Raw genomic sequence first — 14,535 nt, 5'->3', positions numbered from 1 at the left:
GTATATACTGTTTGTAGACAAAAGGAAACAAAGGTATTTGGGAATCACTGTAAACACTCTATTTAATATACATCAGAGATATACTATATTGTATACTTTAATTCTTCAAATTAATTACAAATAAACTAATATTAGTGTTTATAAGTATACACAAACAGACAACATTTGGATAAAATTCCTAGTTGTCCCATTCCCCTGACAGTAGTCACAGGATAACTCTGGGAAAGTGTCTTCATCTCTTTGGGGTCCTAACATAGGTTTCCATTCAGGATATAATCCTATCCATATACTTCTTATTTCTGGCTATGTAAGCAGTTTACTTCCTTGATAAAAGTCTCCTTTTTTTCATCTGTCCAATAGGGAATGAGGGATTGAAGAAGAATTTGTTAAGTACCCAGGCTTGCCTAGCAATAAAGACTATTATCACACCCATCTATGTCCCCCTTATATGTGGAGGGTCCCTTGGTAGGTGTTGGAGTTACTGGGTCTGAATCTCCACCAAAACGAATGGGGAGATTACAAAGGTACACATTCAAGTTTCAGTTCTTGGAATGTCAAGGTTCCTTCATCTTGTCTGGATCCCCAGGTTCGATGTCTGGCCTGACACCCCAGACCTAGGCTTATGATCTCCTCACTTTATTGCCATCAAGAATAGAAGATTCTAAAACTCATTCAATGTCCACATGAGCATTCTTTACCCATTTACACTTTAAATTTTCTGGGCAGAACCTGCCCTTGTTTTCTTTCTCCTCCATGGTGACTTTTGAGCACATTTCAGGAAAGACTGTGGATATCCTCACTATACCCATGACGTAGACAAGGGGCAGGATGATGGGAATTGGCATTGCACAGGCCATGGCATGCTGATCAATCCTTGTCAATCACACTGGCTCCTTTAACCAAGGACATCACTAAAGGGTTTTGTTTTGTTTTGCTTTCTGTGTACAAGGATCACCGGGAGAAATGTGTAAAAAAGGAGATTTTGAACCCTAGACTTCAATCCCCAGAAGTCCTTGGCATTTCCCAGAATTCCCTATAATCTCACCTGAGTCTCCACATTGGCAAGATCACACTGGTATTTAACTGACAGTAGCACATCCCAAGCTCTCTTCTCTTCCATTGCAATGATGTAGCAAGTAAGCTAAGCATGGGGATTTTGAATGGGCTAATCAGCCATGGGCACATGGTTATTATTTTGTATCCTTGATTTCTAATAATCCTTAATAAACCTCAAAAATATAATATTTTTTTATCAGAGATATAATTTAATTTTTACAGTTAATGGCAACCACTTGGAAGAGAACTTCTAAATTTTTTTAAGATAGCCTAGATAAATTTTTTAAGCCATGTTTCTCCTGCCAAGGCTTTTTGGCCCCCTTTGGAATCTTCTCTTGATTCAGCTTGGAATTTCTCTCCTACTGCTCCTGCCTCCATCGATCCCCTCAACCTTCTTGACCCAGATTGCTCACCTGGCTCTGGCCCAGCCTGACCCTGCTCTCAGGCCCAGTCCCAGCTACTCTACTCTGGCGTCTGAGTCAGATCTCCTTGGGCCCAGCCCCAGGACCTAGACTGCTGGTAGCTGCCCCTGTGACTTCAGAATCACAAACCAACTGGTAAAAACTGGAGTGTTCATTCCTTAGGCTACATTTAGCCTCCATGAGGCAGGGGACCTGGAGGGGGGAGGTGGAATGAAGAGAAGGAAGAGACTTTTCCAAACTGGAAGTTGATTACCAATATGGTGTTTTCTATGAGAGATCAGTGCATGGCATATTTAAAAGGATAATTTTTGAGTGCACAGTTCCTTTTACTTATTTAACCTGTGACTCAGGGGAGGAATTCATCTCCTTGCAACTCTTTGCCAATTGGGCCCGCCCAATTTGAGATTCCTAAAACTCATGCTCTTCCTCCATATCAGGAATTCCACAGTACTGACAAAAAGAATCTCAATGGATAAAAACAAAACAAAAACAAACTTTAAAGGGACTGGAGGTTATATTTTAAGGCTTTTCAGACTCCAAGATTTTATAAAAATCTCTGTATTTTATTGCATTTTACTGATTGTTTTGTTTAAGTTTTAATTTTGTTGGTTTTAAGTTCATATATTAATGTATTTGATACTATTCTGTTACACTGAATCATTTTAATGAACTGGGTTTTAACTACTACTATATTCTTTTGCTTTCCCCTATAACTACACTGAACAAAAATTATTGAATAAGCCCATATATAAAAATAGCCTTTTTTTTTTCTATCTTGACTTTGTAAATTGTCACATAGAGGATGGATGGACTTCATCAAAACTGGTTACAATTTTAAAACAATCTTTGGAAAATTTAATGAGCTAAATATCTCAAATTGAGAAACCCAGGGTATAGTACCCTTGGATGACTCCCAAAAAGGAAGCATCTCTCATTTATAACTCTTCATCTCACTTTACTTTCACCAGAACAATCTAGATTTCTTGATGATGTTCTAGACCCAAATAAGTTTGACTTTGTTTAAAAATGTATTTGCTAAGGTTGAACTATTGCTACACCTCTAAAACTTGTGACAAGTATCCATTTTCTTTAAATGTCATACAGCAGACTAATGTGAAATATGTAGTGGGTTTGAATGGTATTGTAATTAACTAGTCTATTGTGAAATTTGGGTATTTTGATACTTTTTGAATGTGTATTACTGATTGTACTACTGTTCTTTATTAAAAAAACTGTTACTTTTTGAAAATCATTTGCTTTGCATTCACAGTGGATCATGGCTAGTTACGAAGAGGAAATGGATCTCATTTTTGGTGATAAACCTTTGTATTTTTCATTTCCTTAGCTAACATAGTGTGTCAATGATTATAAGCTATAATTTTGAATTTTAAAACTTCTATCTTGCATTTTTAATATACTATATACGTTTTTTTTATTTTTCTCTCCTTTTTATATTTGAAGCACATGTCACCAGTAGTAAGATTTTCTTTAACTTTTTTTGATTTTGCAGTAATATAAGTTTAAAATACATTTGCTATAATGTCAATGAATACCCCAAATCTTGAGACTATAAAAATGATACCACTGATTTAAAAAAAAATATGGGACTTTGCATAATAATTCTCTCTGATTCCAGGACAAGAGAATACAAAAAAAAAAGAGCTAAACTGCAGAGTGCCAATCAAGCACAAGGTCAGAGACCAAACAATCCCAATGGGGTTGATGAAAATTTTGGCCCATGACAAGAGGATTTGAACTCATTTGCAGTTCGGGGTTGCAGCTTTTTTACATGTGGTAAGGGCAGGTCTTCCTTGTTCCATATTCTACCAAGTATTTCAAATTTGGCTCGTACCTGGATCCTATAATCTAGTCACTTTTCCATCTTTCATAGTGTGGCAAACTTTATGTAGTCCTGCCTACTTATTGGGTAAATTCTTAATGCTTATATCATTTTAATTGGGCCCTGATTCAAGGACCTATTATATATTTATTTTTCCTTTACTTAGAATTTTTCCACATAAGTTTTTGATAGACTATATTTCATCCCGAAATTATCTCTTTTATTTGGATTTTTTTATGTTTTTTATTTCTCTTCTGATTGATTCATGCACCTCAGAGTTCAGCCATACATGCCTGAGTGATCCCTGTGTTTTTCAATCACCCTCTTCAGGGGGGAATATTTAATTATTATTAATTTAAATTTGCAAAGTTTAAATTCCTTTTGAGAATAATTTTAGGTTAAGAAACATTCTACCTCTCCAAATTCAGAAAGTGAACTGTTTGGAAAAGACACCATGAAGATGCCTCCAAAGACCACAAGCTGCACCAGAAGATCCAGAGTGAACTTTGGGATTTGGTGATTTGAACTGTTTGATGTTTAAATGCATTTGTTTTGTATGTGTACTCTTATGCCAAAGGGGACTTCCCGTAACTGGCTTTTTGTCAGTGTGCCTATCAACTATTGGTATTGTTCTCTTTTCCTCTTATCCTCAAATTATTGTAATTTCATTGTTTGTATGTTTACAAGACCCATCAGAGAGACTAGTCTTCCTCGGGTCTCAGGGGAGTAGGTAAAAAGGGAGATTTTGAATCCTAGACTTCAATCCCTAGAAGTTCTTGGTATTTCCCAGAATTCCCTATAATCTCACCTGAGTCTCCACATTGGCAAGATCACACTGGTATTTATCTGGCAGTAATGCATCCCAAGCTCTCTTCTCTTCCATTGCAATGATGTAGCAAGTAAGCTAAGGGAGGGAATATTGAATGGGCTAATCAGCCATGGGCATGTTGTTTTTATTTTGTATCCTTGATTTCTATTCATCCTTAATAAACTTCATAAAATATATTTTTATTATTAGAGATATAATTTAATTTTTACAGAATGTGAAATTAGAAAATCTTGAATACTTAGAGAGTACATCTCCCAGCATCCTTTTCCTTTTTTCTATATAGCATCCTTACTATATTTTGTGACATGGAAATAACTTTAAAAGACTGATATATATTAATTTAAGGGCGCCAAGGAATTCAGCTATGTAATTCCTAAATGAAAACTCAAGTCATCAGCAGTCAACCTTTTATAAAGTTTAATTACAAACAGGATGAAGAAAGGTATTAGAGATAGAGAGAGAGAGAGGGAGAGAGAAAAGGGAGAGAAGGGAATAGGGCTTAAATACCCCTTCTGTTTAGGCTGGGCCAAAAGGCCCAAGCCCTTAGATAGCTGGGGCAAAGAAAGGAGATCAGTCCCTATCACTCATGTGACCAAAATGGAGAAACAGTCTAAGGGGACTCCACCTCCAGCTTCCTTCAGAGCAAGCTTCTCAGAGCACCTCTCCAACCACTCAGAGCCAAAACTCTCCAACCCCCCCTCAGTCCTCAGACCCCTCTATCTTTAAGGAAACCATCCAAGTTCCCTCCCCTCAGTTCTCACATCTACCAATCACTGTCCATGTCTTCCCTGTGCCAATGGTGGCTCTAGCTTAACCCAGGACCGCCCAGAGGTCTGTGACTTTGCACATGTCTGTTGAAGGTCATATTCTCAAATAATTAAATCTTGATCTATACTGCAGCCCTTCCTAAATCCTGTTAGGACCGAGTAGGGTGGAAATTGTATTTTCCAAGACCTGGTTCTGTCATTCCAAGTATCTCTATTGTATCAATTCTAAAATCAATCATGACTCAAAGAACTTCCTGTTCTATGCTTAAGCATAGGTCAAAGCCCTTTCCATTGTTCAGCAAAAGGTTTCTGTCCTGAAGTAATCTTAAGAAGGGAGGAGGAGGAACCTCCCATGCCAATGGGGTTCACATTCCAATAGACTATCAGTAAGAAATTTTCCAAGTATGAAATTTCCCAATGGTGAAATTTCCAACATTTATAAGTCTAAGAAATTTTAAGGTTTACAATTTGTATATAGTACTAGTACTAGTAGTTGTCTCTCAGTAACCGAGGATGACTATTGTCTTTGTGCGTTTTTGTGCACAAAGACACTTGTGCATGAAGATTTAAGTGGAAAAGTCAATGCACAGAGACAGTCCCACTCATTTTTTGTGTGATTTCGCTCGCTTTTGTTCTCTACCATAGTGACAATCTGGTTTCGCTCCCTCTTTGCTTTAGCTTTTTTATTTTCTGTTTGATTTAAGTTATTAATAATAAACATTTTAAAATATTATATATGGAGTATTTGGATATTAATATTTAATCTTATAGAATGTAGTCCCAGAGTAATATCTGAGTTATAATTTCAATTGTATGTATTGCTAAGTGTATGTATTAATTACAAACAAGTTACTATGTTAATCCTAAGTGGGTGGATCCACTTTATAATGTAATTTGTATCAAATACATTCTTTCTAGAAGGTTAAGGGACTGGAATGTCATCTAAGGGTCAAGAGGTATGGAAAAGGTCTGGAAATAGTCTTGGGGACCAGAAGATTTGATTATGATCTTAGAGATCTCTCAGAGACCTCTTGTGGGGGTTTTGGACAGATGTGAAATCTGTGTGTGTATATTTTACAAGTTAAGGAATCTAGCAGACCTTTGGTCCTTTGATTTCTTTTTCACAAAAGAGCCAGATCTTCATCCAGAAGGGTCTCCATGCCTGATTTTTAATAGTATGTAGTAGTTAAAAGTCAATATGATGAAGTGGACCACTTGAGGCTAGCCTACTTCAATCCTTACATGTATTAGAGAGGGGACTCAAGAAAATTCCATGTTTCCCATTTTCTCAGTTCAGGTTCTGGAAAGTTAATAGGGAGGCAACTCCTTTCATTATTTCTTTATCCATCAATTGGCTTAATGTCCATTCTGGGGTTGGCTTTATGCTTCTCTGACATATGAAGAAGACCCAGTCTGATCACAGAGACAACATAGAACTCAATGGAAGACGTTCTCAAGTCAATGCCTAGAATCCATTATGGTATGCATTGTCTCTGAACAATGATTGAACAAACACTATATTCATATAAAGTTGCTTCTCTAGGGTCAGAAAGGGGAGAGCCATGTCAATTATATATGCCTGGCATTGTGCTAAGCATTTTACAAATATGTTCACCTTTGATCCTCACAATATCTATTGCTGGATGTTATCAGGCCATGATTCCTTGACAGATTGTGAATCTTGAAATTTCTCAGACTTGTGAATGTTAAAAATTTCTCCATTAAGGAATCCTCCATTGGAACAATTACCTACTGGAAAACATTCCCCATTTTGATGTGAGAACTTGCCAGGATCAGAAATGGGAGGACCTCTACTCTACCCATACTTAAGACTGCTTTAGTGGAGAAACTCCTTGCTAAATAATGAAAGTACTTAAAACCATACTTATAATAAGGCAAGGAGATCTTTGAGACATGCCTGTTTTTAGAATTGATACAATGGGATGGAAGGTACCTATAAAGGTCGGACAACTTGTAAACTTGAGAGGAGCAAAGAGGTGAAAACTTATTCTGAGCTTTTCTCTTGAGGGGATTAGTCGACCCAGCAGGTTTTTTTCTCTGGTTCAGACTTACTAAAAGGGATTAATCTACTCAGCTGTGAATTCAGAATGGGCATTCCTTTGGAAAACATCTACTGTGATTGGTAGATGGAAGAACTTAGGGGAGGTGACATAGGAGAAAACCTCCTATATAAGAAAAAACAGAATCTCTTGAAGGGGATCTCTTGAGAGAGGCTCTGGAGAAGGGAAGCTCTTGGAGGACAATCTCTAAGGAGGTCTCGCTGGAGCTTCTCTGAGGGGACTCTGTCCCTCTGGGGGCTCTTGAGAGAGGCCCTTTGAAACAATCTCTGGCTGGAAGGCTCTTTGAGGAGGACTCTAGCTGGAACTCTCTCTGAGGAGGCTCTGTCACTAGAATCCTTCCTTAGACAGACCTTGTGGTGAGTGATAAAAGACTGGCTGATTGATCTCTCTCTCTTAAGACTCAGGTCTAGGCCATATTGGCTTGAGGCCCTTCATACTTATTCCTTTCTTACTCTCCTTCTCCTTTTCTTTAATTCCTCATTGTATTATTAATTAAATTCTTTATAGAACCCAGTTGACTTGGGCATATTCATAATTGGGAATATATTCCCTGGCGACCACCTTATATTTGATTTAAAAACCAAGACACTGTAGTGAAACATATTTTCTGTGGTCAAATTTACTCACCTTCTCTTATATCTATCATAATTTATATCTTCCACCATTTTAACTCACTACAGTTTACAACATCAACCTTTTTTAAATATTACAGTTTATGGCTCCCACTTTTTTAACTGCCACAGTTTATGGCAAACAACTAATTTTAAATCTTAAAAGAGTCACATGTGGTCACTAAGGAGGCCACAGAGTGGTGCTTGGCAAGATGTGGTTGCCCACTCAATCCCCCTTTCATGACCTCTCTCATTAACATCCCTTACCTATGGAATTGACATGATTATTATTCCCCCTAGTCTCAGAAGGAATAATGCAAGAGCAAAATACCTGTACCCTAATTCCCCAAAACATCTCCAAAAGATCAGACCCTCAATTCCAACCCCAAAAGTCTATCATGGGTTAACTTTTACTTAGGTACATAATCCCCAGTAAAACTGCAGCTATAGGCCAAGCCTAGAACTGTCCCACTCACAGAAGCTTATTCTCATGAAGCCAGCACACAAATCCATCATAAAGGCCCATAGAAGATGTACAGGTACACTACAGGTACACTAAGCTTCAAAATGCCTCAGTGACTCAATTTCACAAACCAGTAACTCAGAAAGTCCCCAGTAAACTCTGAAAAATCACCAGTCTAATATTAAATTTGAATTGTGTTCCCAGTACCCCTCAACCTCAATAATGTTTGCTGAATTATCTTTTAAGAACTTTTATTTGATTATTTCTTTTTATTAAAAGTAGTAAGTAAATTTCCTCAATTGTTTATAAGCTCAAAACTCCTCACAGGGTAATGTGAGAAAACTAAGCCACCTGTTACAAAATCATTTATCTTATGTGAAAACATTATGCTGTCTGTAATCATAATAAAAAATTATAGAATGTTAATTAAGTTATTTGTTAAAAGTTAATGTATCAATTTTCTAAATATTTCTATTTAGATATATGTATTAGGTAATGTATCTGTGTGCCAAGAAAATGGATATAAATATAAACACCAAGGTTGGGGATGGCGGAGCAGCTATCAGATGCAAAGCATTCCCATGGCCATAAAGGTAAAGCTGGCTTATGTTTGTTATTTTCTTGATTGATTGTTCGCCACCTGTTGGGAAGCCCTGGAGTTCTGAGTGAGGCTGGACCTTGCCCATGATATTTCTGGTGCCAGAACAGGACCTTTCCCAGCTAGGTAAGTCCCCTTCCCCAAAGCCCCATAAGTTTTGAACAGATTGGGTTGTCCCCCCGGATGAGGTTCTGGGCCCCTCTATGGATGGAGCAGGGTTTGTGGGGTAGTAATCCAGGCTCCCAATATAAGAAGAGCGGTTCAGAACAGGAGAAGTTAGGAGAAAAAAAAGGGCCACCATGGGATACAGTGAATCAAAAGAAAGAAAGCTATTCACTGAAATAATCAAACACAGTTTTCAGAAAAGGTGAGTAAAAGAGAAAATTAAGAAAGTCACAGCTGACTAAGCTCTTAGAGTTTATTCAAAATTGCAGTCTGTGGTTCCCCAATATAAGGATGGCAGATTTAGATACAAAAGAAAAAGTTAGCCCTGACTTAAAATCTTTTAACACTCACATTTGGGCTAGACAACCACTGATAACCCCTCCACCTTCCTTGGGAAGGTGGAGTGAGTGGACAGGAATGAGGGGTCTCCCTCCTCCTCTACCTCCACAACCCTCAGATCCTCTGCTCTAGCAGAGTAAAGCCCATATTTCAATCCCTTGTCACCTGCGTTTTCAAATGCTTACACTTAAGGCTCATGGAGCCAAAAACTTTTCTCACCTCTCACAATTTTTAAGGGACAGTAGTTTGGAAACAGCAAGATGGACTTATTCATTTCTTCTTCCTTTTTCTTTCTTCTTCAAGATCTTGAGTAAACACCTTAACTCTTAAAACTATACTCACCTTAGTACATGTTTAATGTTTGTTATGAGTGTCTTCATTATGGTTTGTATCCATGTTTCCATAATTGTCCATTTACAAAAAATACTTCAAAGTACTCCACCAAAAAGAGGTAATTTATATTCCATAAATCTTCTCTCCTTTTGTTTTGGAACGGGCCAAAACAGGAAAAACAAAAATCAAAAAACAAAAAAGCAGAAAGAATGATTTGGAAAACACAAAGGGAAATGTTATCACAAAAATTGGCTATTCTCTCAGATTTTATATTAAACATCTATATAGGTAACCTTGGAAAACTGCTAATTAGTCTGAAAATATAGTGTGATAAGTGGAATTTGGTGGTAATGATTCTGTATCAGTTAAAAGTGATGTTAGCTAAATTCAATTCTGTTCAAGCCAGAGGTCTGTCAACACTAGGACAGATAAGGGATAGTGATTGCAATAAGTTCAGAGCTTGTTGAAGGTAATTAGAAGACAGCTTGACACCAAGAGGTATTTTCTTTTTTAAAAGGCAAAATACCAAACTGGAGGCTCAATAAACATAAGATATTTATATGTAAAATTCAGTCAGAAAACTTATAGTGGAGAACTTTTTCTAAGAATTAAATGTTGGATTTCAAAATGAGATGTCCTTCAAAGACAGCAACAATTGACTGCATGTTAGTATTGAGGTTTTAAAAGTTCAGACCTGGTAATTATCATATGTAAATTTGCATAGATGTTTAGTATGTGATGTATGACTAAGGTTGGAAATTTTTTTTTTGAGGAAGTTCTATTTTATGTTATTTTATTTTAAGATTATTTTATTTGGTCGTTTTCATACATTATTCATTGCAAACAAAGATTGTTTTCTTTTCCACCCCTCCCCCCCCCCGCGTTTACCTCTCCCATAGCTGACGCATGATTCCACTGGTTATCACATGTGTTCTTGACTCGAACCCATTTCCCTGTTGTTGGAATTTGCATTATAGTGTTCATTTAGAGTCTCTCCTCAGTCTTATCTCCTCCAACCCTGTAGTCAAGCAGTTGATTTTCATCGGTGTTTTTACTCCCACAGTTTATCCTCTGCTTGTGGGTAGTATTATTTTTTTTTTAGATCCCTGCAGATTGTTCAGGGAAATTGCATTGATACTAATGGAGAAGTCCATCACCTTCGATTGTACCACAATGTATCAGTCTCTGTGTATAATGTTTTCCTGGTTCTGCTCCTTTCACTCTGCATCACTTCCTGGAGGTTGTTCCAGTCTCCATGGAATTCCTCCAATTTATTATTCCTTTGAGCACAAAAGTATTCCATCACCAACATATACCACAATTTGTTCAGCCATTCCCCAATTGATGGGCATCCCCTCATTTTCCAATTATTGGCCACCACAAAGAGCGCAGCTATGAATATTCTTGTACAAGTCTTTTTGTCCATGATCTCTTTGGGGTACAAGCCCAGCAGTGCTATGGCTGGATCAAAGGGCAAACAATCTTTTATTGCCCTTTGGACATAGTTCCAAATTGACCTCCAGAATGGTTGGATCAATTCACAACTCCACCACCAATGAATTAATGTCCCCATTTTGCCACATCCCCTCCAGCATTCATTATGTTCCATAGCTGTCATTTTAGCCTATCTGCTAGGTGTGAGGTGATACCTCAGAGTTGTTTTGATTTGCATCTCTCTGATTATAAGAGATGTAGAGCACTTTTTCATGTGCTTATTAATAGTTTTGATTTCTTTGGCTGAAAACTGCCTGTTCATGTCCCTTGCCCATTTGTCAATTGGAGAATGGCTTGATTTTTTGTACAAATGATTTAGTTCTTTATAAATTTGAGTAATTCAAACTTTGTCAGAGGTTTTTATGAAGATTGTTTCCCAATTTCTTGCTACCCTTCTGATTTTGGTCACATTGGTTTTGTTTGTACAAAACCTTTTCAATTTGATGTAATCCAGATTTTTTATTTTGCATTTTGTAACTCTTTCTAATTCTTGCTTGGTTTTGAAGTATTTCCCTTCCCAAAGGTCTGATATGTATACTATTCTGTGTTCGCCTAATTTTCTTATAGTTTCCTTCTTTATGTTCAAGTCATCACCCATTTTGAATTTATCTTGGTGTAGGGTGTGAGGTGTTGATCTAAGCCTAATCTTTCCCACACTGTCCTCCAATTTTCCGAGCAGTTTTTATGAAATAGTGAATTTTTGTCCCAAAAGCTGGGATCTTTGGGTTTGTCATATACTGTCTTGCTGAGGTTGCTTGCCCCCAGTCTATTCCACTGATCCTCCTTTCTGTCTCTTAGCCAGTACCAAATTGTTTTCATGACCGCTGCTTTGTAATATAGTCTGAGATCTGGGACTGCAAGACCCCCTTCCTTTGTATTTTTTTTCATTATTTCCCTGGATATCCTTGATCTTTTGTTCTTCCAAATGAACTTTGTTATGGTTTTTTCTAAATCAGTAAAAAAAAATTTTGGAAGTTCAATGGGTATGGCACTAAATAGATAGATGAGTTTGGGTAGGATGGTCATTTTTATTATATTGGCTCGTCCTACCCATGAGCAGTTAATGTTCTTCCAATTGTTCAAGTCTAGTTTTAGTTGCGTGGAAAGTGTTTTGTAGTTGTGTTCATATAGATCCTGTGTTTGTCTAGGGAGATAGATTCCTAAGTATTTTATTTTGTCTAGGGTAATTTTGAATGGGATTTCTCTTTCTAGTTCTTGCAGCTGAGCTGTGTTGGAGTTATGTAGAAATGCTGATGACTTATGTGGGTTTATTTTGTATCCTACAACTTTGCTAAAGTTGTTGATTATTTCGATTAGCTTTTTGGTTGAATCTCTAGGATTATTTAAGTAGACCATCATGTCATCTGCAAAGAGCGATAATTTGGTCTCCTCCTTGCCTATTTTGATGCCTTCAATTTCTTTTTCTTCTCTAATTGCTACTGCTAGTGTTTCTAATACAATGTCAAATAGTAGAGGTGATAATGGGCATCCTTGCTTCACTCCTGATCTTATTGGGAATGCATCTAGTTTTATCCCCATTGCAGATGATATTAGCTGATGGTTTTAGATATATACTGGTTATTATTTTTAGGAATGACTCTTCTATTCCTATGATTTCTAGTGTTTTTAGTAGGAATGGGTGTTGTATTTTATCAAAGGCTTTTTCTGCATCTATTGAGATAATCATGTGGTTCTTGTTGGTTTGCTTGTTGGTGTGGTCAATTATGTGGATAGTTTTCCTAATGTTGAACCAGCCTTGCATCCCTGGTATAAATCCTACTTGATCATGGTGGATGACCCTTCTAATCACTTGCTGGAGTCTTTTTGCTAGTATCCTATTTAAGATTTTTGCATCTATATTCATTAGGGAGATTGGTCTATAATTTTCTTTCTCTGTTTTTGGCCTGCCTGGTTTTGGAATCAGTACCATCCTTGTGTCTTAAAAGGAGTTTGGTAGAACTCCCTCTTTACTTATTATGTCAAATAGTTTGTATAGTATTGGGATTAACTGTTCTCTGAATGTTTGATAAAATTCGCTGGTGAATCCATCAGGCCCTAGGGATTTTTTCTTAGGAAGTTCTTTGATGGCCTGTTGGATTTCTTTTTCTGATATGGGATTATTTAAGAAAACTATTTCTTCTTCTGTTAGTCTAGGCAATTTATATTTTTGTAAATATTCATCCATATCACCTAGGTTGGTATATTTATTGCCATATAGTTGGGCAAAGTAGTTTTTCATGATTGCCTTAATTTCCTCTTCATTGGAGGTGAGATCCCCCTTCTCATCCTTGATGCTGTTAATTTGCCTTTCTTCTTTCCTTTTTTTAATTAAATTAACCAGTACTTTGTCTATTTTGTCTGTTTTTTTCAAAGTACCAGCTTCTAGTCTTGTTTATTAGCTTAATAGTTCTGTCACTTTCTATTTTATTAATTTCTCCCTTAATTTTTAGGATCTCTAGTATGGTGTTCTTCTGGGGGTTTTTAATTTGTTCATTCTCAAGTTTTTTGATTTGCATTTCCAATTCCTTGGTCTCTGTCCTCCCTAATTTGTTAATATATGCACTCAGGGATATGAATTTTCCTCTAAGTACTGCCTTGGCTGCATCCCATAAGGTTTGAAAGGATGTTTTGCCGTTGTCATTTTCTTCAACAAAATTGTTAATTGTTTCTATGATTTCTTCTCTAACTATCCGATTTTGGAGTATCATGTTATTTAATTTCCAATTAATTTTTGATTTGGCTCTCCATGTACCCTTGCCAATCAATATTTTAATTGCCTTGTTATCTGAAAAGGCTGCAGTTAATATTTCTGCTTTTCTGCATTTGAGTGCCATGTTTCTATGACCTAGTGTATGATCTATTTTTGTGAATGTGCCATGTGGTGCTGAAAAGAAGGTGTATTCTTTTTTGTCCCTATTTATTTTTCTCCATTTGTCTATTAACTCTAATTTTTCTAAGATTTCATTCACCTCTTTTACCTCTTTCTTGTTTATTTTTTGATTTGATTTATCTAAATTTGAAAGTGGTTGGTTCAAGTCTCCCACTAATATGGTTTTACTGTCTATTTCCTCCTTCAATTCTCCTAGTTTCTCTATTAAAAATTTGGATGCTATACCATTTGGTGCATACATGTTGATTAGTGATATTTCCTCATTGTCTATACTTCCTTTTAGCAGAATATATATACCTTCCCTATCCCTTTTGATCAGATCTATTGTACTTTGGCTTTGTCAGGTATCATGATTGCAACTCTTGCCTTCTTTCTATCGGTTGAGGCCCAAAAGGTCTTACTCCAATCTTTAATTATAACCTTGTGAGTGTCATCCCGTCTCATATGTGTTTCTTGAAGACAATATATGATGGGGTTTTGGGTTCTAATCCAATCTGCTATTTGTCTACGTTTTATGGGTGAGTTCATCCCATTCACGTTCAAAGTTATGATTGTTATTTGTGGATTCGCTGGCATTTTGATATCTTCCCCTAGTTCTGACCTTTCTTCTTTAGCTTTCTCCTTTTGAACCAGTGATTTACTTTAGG

This window comes from Monodelphis domestica, chromosome 3 (genome assembly GCF_027887165.1).
Source record: "Monodelphis domestica isolate mMonDom1 chromosome 3, mMonDom1.pri, whole genome shotgun sequence".
Classification (NCBI taxonomy): Eukaryota; Metazoa; Chordata; class Mammalia; order Didelphimorphia; family Didelphidae; genus Monodelphis; species Monodelphis domestica.
The sequence above is the reverse complement of the archived record's forward strand: the minus strand, read 5'-3'. Positions refer to the sequence as shown.